The 7494-nt window shown below is 37.7% G+C and overlaps 1 pseudogene; it reads right to left on the reverse strand.

The window, feature by feature from the left end:
• The window catches only part of LOC107548481 (MAP/microtubule affinity-regulating kinase 4-like), a 24226-nt pseudogene extending 17014 nt beyond the window's left edge, over positions 1 to 7212 (reverse strand).
• Between the last annotated feature and the right edge of the window lie 282 nt (positions 7213 to 7494).

Genomic DNA, 7494 nt, shown 5'->3' on the forward strand with positions numbered 1-7494 from the left:
CCAAAAAAAACCTCTTGATTGTTTGTGATCAAACCTGATACAGCATCATCTGACATTCATTAGCAGATGCTTTTATCAAAAGAAACTTGCTAGACAGGGCAACCAGATAAAAAAATTATTGGTTACAATAAATGAGAATATATACACTACTGTTCAAAAATATATTTTATCAAAAATACTGAAAAAATTATTATAAAATATTATTAGTTTAAAATAATCATTGCTGTGATGGCAAAGATAAATTTTAAGCAGCCATTTTTTCCGGTCTTTAGTGATCCTTTAGTAATTATTCTAATGTTAATTTGGTGCTCAAAGACACTTCTTATTATCAAAGATGTTCAAATCAATGTTGTCAATGTCGAAAACAGTTGTGCTGCTAAATATTATTTTGTGATAAAACTGTGACATTTTTTCAGGATTCTTTAGTGAATAGAAATTTCAAAAGAACAACATTTATTTGAAAGATTTTTTTATTTCTATTATAAATATCTTTAATATCATGTTTGATTAATTTAATGCATCCTTGCTGAATAAAAGTATTACTTGCCTTCAAAAATAATCCACACTTCTTAACAGTAGTGTATTTGACCCCATTATTAGAATTCACAAAAAAAAACTGAAAATATCATAATAATACAGTATATGAAAAGAAATCTGTGTCAGGATGTTAAAAGTACACCTTGTTTCTGAGTTTTATTTGTTTACGGGAGTGACAACCACATTCAACAGATTAAAAATCTTAGGTAGTGATAACTTAATTTATTCATGAGTAGTGTGCATAGAACCAAACTGTTAATGCAGTGATGTAATTAAAAGTGCATCTAGGTCTCTTTTCTTCTCGTGTGGCGCTAGTCAGAGACAGAGCCATGTGTCTTGACTCATTTGCAAATTCACATGCCAGTCTGTCTCTCTCCAATGTAGCTGCTCCCACCAGCCATGTGGTCTAAAGACAACTCACACTGTACAGTTCAATCAGAGCACATGCTGTTAGTAGCAGCAAAAAGAGCATAAACAAAACACTCTGTTGATGGGTATTTTATTAGAACCTGTTCTTTGGTCAAAAACAGATGGCACAAAACTTTTAGCATCCATGTTACCTATTTATAGCCACAATGACGTTGTGGTTATGTCAACCATCATGAATCTTGGAGTGACGATTGTATTCTGTATACACACACAACCATAATTTATGGGGTTTCCATCTGCATTTAAATGCAGTCGTCACTCCCAAAAATGTATACGTGGCTCCAGACTACCACACATAAATTCACTATTATTGGTCCAAGAGTATTTAAAATCTCTGTTATGGTATTTAAACATAATTCTAAAAAAATCTAGAACTTTAAATATTTTAACACTATGTCAGCATGATTCTTTAAACATCACAATTTATTGTGATTAAGATTATTAAAGCTCTCTGCTGCCCACTAAGAAATTGCTCTCTGCTGCCCACTATATCAGCTTTGGTTTATAAAAAGTAAACGTGGGTGTGGAAATTTTCGCACTTAAGCTGGACCACTTTAAAAATATACCACCCAAAGAATTACAGCTCACAAGTGCTCTGATGAAAATGAGACACAATACATACAGGTACAGCAGCTCCTGTACCAACATCTTATCACACGCTTCTGGTTTTACCTACTGTATGTAAACGCTCTCTCTCACAGTCTTTCTCTCTCACCTCTTTGCCCGTGAGGATGTGGCGGGCTAGTTTGACTTTAGCAAAGTTGCCCTTGCCGATGGTTTTAAGGAGCCGGTAGTTTCCGATGTGTGGCAGCTCATCTGAGCAAGAGGCCATTGAGTTACGACATCTCGCACCCAGTGAACGACTCGACACATTCGTCCCTTTCTCTGAACGACTCGCCACCAGAGACGCATGCTGGACAGAGAGACAGACACAGAGAACATTCAAGATTAATTAAGTTCAATTTGGGGGAAAAAATGGATTAGACTAAACTGGAGAATACATGTTGATGGTGAAGCAACCAGAAAGAAGAAAAACCTGCCTGTGACTCTAGCCAGACCAACGGACTAAAGTGATTATCTCATATTTCAGAAATTGCATGTAGAAACAACCAAATTAATTGTAGAATAGAAGAGTTAGGAGGCACAATATGTATTTTTCACAGCTAGAGGGCGCGTATTCAAAATAAACAAAGAGGCAAGTAGTTTGATGAGGCTGTGATTGAGGGTGGAATCATGGGAGTTGTGGTCTTCATCCCCACAGTCGACGCAATCCGACGGGACTCGGGCAGAAATCATGTTCATGGATGAGCTAATTATTTATTTTATTTTTTTATTTATTTTTTTTTTCATTTTAAATCTCTTTAAATCTTTATTTAAATTTTCTTGAAACAACACACACAATGTCACAAATACGGGAAAAATACGACATCAAGCACCCTTAGCTGTAACACATGACTTTTGAGCCAAGAATATTAAAGCTTTATATTAACCCCCCCCCCCCTCCCCCCAAAAAAAGGAGTAAAGGTTACTTCAAGTGCTTTAAAATCAGGAATGTTGTACATGAGCAACAAAGTGTTAACATACAATCTTTTATCCTGATGAACGGCAACAACAGCTATCCAAATAGTGTATCTTCAGACAGTTTGATTAAAAGAGATGTAATCCAATATATTCAGTCTGCCTGTAAGAACAGTCTTATTGGTTTCCAGATCTTGATGAAAATGGATAATTTATCTTTTAATATAAATCTCAGTTCTTCCAAATGTAACATATTTCCCAGTTCCCTTGCCCACATCTCAAAAGTAGGGACAGAATCTGCTTTCCCCATCTGTAAGATCATTTTTTTGCAAGTAACATGCAGAGCGAAATGGCCTGTGTTTGATATTTACTGCAAAAGGCATTTTCTGCACCTAAAAGTCCAATACAAGGCTCAGGCTCCAAGTCGACAGAATACACTTCAGAAAGAAATTTAAATATACATTTCCAAAATGGCTGAATTTTACTTCATGACCATAAAGAATGAAACGGGGTGCCTTCTAATGTTTTACACTTATTACAGAGTGGGGAAATCGTGGGATAAATTTTATGAAGTTTTAATTTAGAATAATGAAGCCTATGAATTACCTGGAACTGAATCAAATTATATCTAGCATTCACAGAACATGTATGTACATTTCTCAAGCACTCATCCCACATGTTTTCATGAATATTAAAACCCATTTCCTCTTCCCAATCATGTTTTATTTTGTGAGTGTTATTGTCCACCTTTTCTACCAATAATTTGTAAAAATTTGACACAGTGCCACTAGCAGGGTGTACATTAACAATACTTTCTAAAGTTGGATTTAAAATGTTTTCATGAATATTAAAACCCATTTCCTCTTCCCAATCATGTTTTATTATGTGTTATTGTCCACCTTTTCTACCAATAATTTGTAAAAATTGTACTACTAGCACCAGGGTGTACATTAACAATACTTTCTAAAGTTGGATTTAAATTCAAAGATTTGAAGTCTGTACTGTGCTTCCTAACAAAGTCTCGGACTTGCAAATAACGGAAAAAATGAGCAGGAACAAGAGCATAGTATTGTTTTAGTTGTTCAAAAGAACTAAATGTACCTTCCCAATAAAGATCTTGTATTGTTACTATACCCATATGTTTCCATTGAAAAAAGATCTTATCATGTAACCCCGGAGGAAAAGCATGATTATTACAGATTGGGATATCCAAATATAAATCTGGAATTTTCAAATATACCTTGATTTGTTTCCATACATTAATTAGGTTTGAAATAACTATGTTACCATTGATATTTTTGACTTCAACTAGCTAATGATTTATTAATGTAGTAGAATGAAGCAGGGTGAGGCTGAAAGCCGTCGAAGCGAAACGAGGCCGCTGAACGAGCGTGACACACGGCTCGAAAGCAGCGGAGCTTTTATTATGCCACAGTCGACCGCTTCCGCTTCTCTTCCGGTCGTGCGTATGTGGGGAAAAAAAGCAGCGCTGTTTTGTTTTATCATACTAGATACATTTGAAAGTTCTGTTATTATGCTACTCTGTGCAGTCATCACCGGTCTATTAAAACGCACAACATACTAAAGCGTCTTTGGTGTTTCCATGTTTTCTACAAAACAAAACCGGAAATCGAGGGGTTATGACGTCATTAGCAGGCGACACAATGACACTATGGACACGGTCCGTGTCACTAGATAAAATTGCTTTTTTCTCTGGATTTAAACATTCTTCGAAACATTTGGGATAGTGTAAGTACACAAGTCAGCAAAATATATAACACTGTTCTAGTGGTTTTTGGATATTTTAATACAAAAATCTTACATATTTTGCCTTTAAGAAAGAAACTAAATGGGAGAGTTTCAAGTAGGAAACTCGTTTACTGTTTAAGCTCTTACTTTAAACAAAAAAATCAGTCTACATGTATATAGATGAGCCACACAACTGTTGTAGCATCTCACAGTTAGAATTTATTGATTGATTGATTGATTGATTGATTGGTTAAACTGTATTCTGAGCATTTCTAAAAAGAACAATGTTCACTAATGATGCATCAAAATTTTGACAACCGATACAAGTTTTGAAGGGCCAAAACAGTTACATTTATTTAACATTTCACCGATGGCATATGTGCAATTTAAGGGTCTAAAATTATGAAGAAATACCTAAATGTAAGGGGAAATTAAGATAATTCAGCTTGCTTATAATAAACATGAAAACTAAATTTTTATCATTAAGATTATTAATGTAATGATGGTAGACGAGAGTGTGCGGGAAAACGGAGGTCAGCATTGGTGTGTGAGTAATTCTGCCCTATAATACAGGATTAACTTACTTTGCCATGGGGGTTTTAGTCTGTCGCCGCTGAAACTAAACTTTCTATTTAGATTAGCACATTTAAACCTGACTGAGCCCTGAACACTCAGGCTAACATCTGGTAAAGTTTCCAAGACAAAAATCAAAACATGCCCAGGTCCCCATCTGCACCGTTGACCACAAGATTACAGCTCAGGGACTGAATAAATTACTCACGATGCCCTGCCCTGCTCCTGCTGGATTCTACAGTACCTCACACACACTATATACAAAATATGCCAAATAGCACATACTGTGCACTAGCTCTCATTCTTATTTAAAAAGAAAGAAAGAAAGATAATTATCATAGTTCTTATGAAAAGCGTCTCTTGGGGAAAATCCAGCCAGGAGAGAGCATAGGTGGGTGTTAAATAATCTTAGTCCAGTTCTGGCTCAACAAGGTACATGCATATACATTTGTCACATACTAAGATGCCTTCATCAAGATGGTTTTTGATGGCATAGATTTATCCTTTTAGATGTATCCCAGAATCCTGTGATTGTTTTGGCAGTTCTAAAGAACAATGGAGTCTGAATGAATTTTTTAAATTAAAAGACAACATTGATAACAATAGGAAATGTTTCTTGAGCCCCATATCAGCATATTACAATAATTTCTGAAGCATCATGACACTGAAGATTCTGAGGTGGTTGCTGAAAATAAAGCTTTGCAATCACTTAAAAAATTGTTAATTTAAGCTGTAATAATATTACTGTTTTAATGTATTTTTGATTAAATGCAGCATTTGTAAGAATAAGGGGCTTCTTTCAAAAACTTTTTAAAAATCTATATATATAAATAGAAAGGAATTAATTAGTTTATATATTTTCAGGCAGACAAAGTTCAAATGCAAAAAAAGCTGCATTATCTGTTCCTAACTAAGACATCAAGAACCAGGTCCATTATATAAAAAATGGTTAGTTTAACACATTCTAATGAATTACATGAAACGTTTACCTTGGTGCTAGCTTTCAAATTTATAGTGAGTGATATATTTACTGAGTGTTACCATCACATGAGTGTTTTTTTAATAAACAATAATTGTTTTAGATTTGGTTTACTAATAAAGCAACAATACATAATAATAATAATAATAATAATAATAATACATTAGCAAACACAAGTCTAGGTCAGTTCATGAACCACAGTGTCATTTGTTGGCGCAGAACTGGTAGGCCACTACACCAGCCAGTGCGTCTGTTTATGGAGCGCGGTGCTATACGCGAACGGCAGACCACAGCTAACGCTAAAAACCCCCTCCGCCCTCCCTAGTTGATTCATAGTTACATTCATTCCCTAATCTGCAGAGACAGAACGTTTCCTAGCTTTTCTCCCGCAAATTCTGCCAATGAAGCAAAACCGCTCTCTAGGAGAAGAGCGCGCTGAGAGCGCATGGCGCTAGTGCGCAGATGATGCGCTGATGTGTACACTATGCGGATGGCCTGAGCTCTACTGCCTGCGCGCTTCGCAGCGAATCTTTTGCTGCTTTGCACATTCAAGGATGCGGCCCATTTAGCCAAAGAACCTGCTACGCGTACATGGGCCACTGTATCCTGCCTCTCCATCCTCCCATGAACGATATCAGGCAATGAATGTAGGCTATCAGGCTGCAAAAATGACGGTTCAATACTGGGCGTTGTAGGATATGAGTGGAAACGGGGCGCTGAGATTATATATTACAACAATAATAATTCATTTGAAATGATGATACTTACATGATCTGTGCTCCGGTCGTTCGCAGACGATAAAGCAGACCGAGAGGACATTATCCCTGAGAATGCACACGATTAAAGAGGAATAACGCGAAAAGTATTTACAGATTTAATCTCCCCGGTAAACGCAGCCCACATCGGCCGTGCTGCTGCAGCTGGGGCCGTGCTTCTCTCACACCGCCTGCTCGGTAAAGCCTGCGTCTGTCATGGCAGCGGCAACAGCAGTCCGCAAATCTCACAGATGTCCTTGAGACAGCTGCATTATTTTTCTGCGATGCAAACCGTGACGATCAAACGAGTCAGTTGACGATGAAAACGCAAGCGCGGCGCTATATAAAGTAGGTGCTAAAACAGAGCAATGCTTGGCTGGAGCCCAACGATTTTGTAGCGACTCGCTGCCCCCCGCCTCATCTCCGCGAGCAAAACAAATACGGCTCCGACAACCCCGATAATAATACCGAGGACCTCTCCGCGCCCCTGTACCGTTCACTCTCGGTCGCGCTCGCTCTCTTCTCGCATCTGTTTGTCATGGGAAAACAGAAGCTTTGGCCGTTGACGAGGCCGAGACCCGTTCACATCCTAAAGCAGCCGTTATATTCCAGCGGCGGATATGTGAGATGCGCCACTGCTGCCTCCTCTAGCGCTAGTCTCAGCACGGACACAGGCGCGCGCGCGCGCACTGACGGACAATTTAAAGAGCTCCACACAAGCGGACTGACGGGCAGCTTGCACGTGTCAAAACTCAACTCTCTATCACTGAGCTTTTTCATCATAGTCATTTTACTTACTCAGGAGTATTTGAAGGGCTAAAGGGGAAATACCATAACCTACTGCAGTTGTTTTAAGATACCAATGTTCTTAACTGTGAAATTGTCAAATGAAAATACCTCACCGAGCGCTTATTTACAATATTTACACAGGCCAGTGGCAAAGGACAATATAAT

This window comes from Sinocyclocheilus grahami, unplaced genomic scaffold (genome assembly GCF_001515645.1).
Source record: "Sinocyclocheilus grahami isolate Dianchi unplaced genomic scaffold, SAMN03320097.WGS_v1.1 scaffold348.1, whole genome shotgun sequence".
NCBI lineage: Eukaryota > Metazoa > Chordata > Actinopteri > Cypriniformes > Cyprinidae > Sinocyclocheilus > Sinocyclocheilus grahami.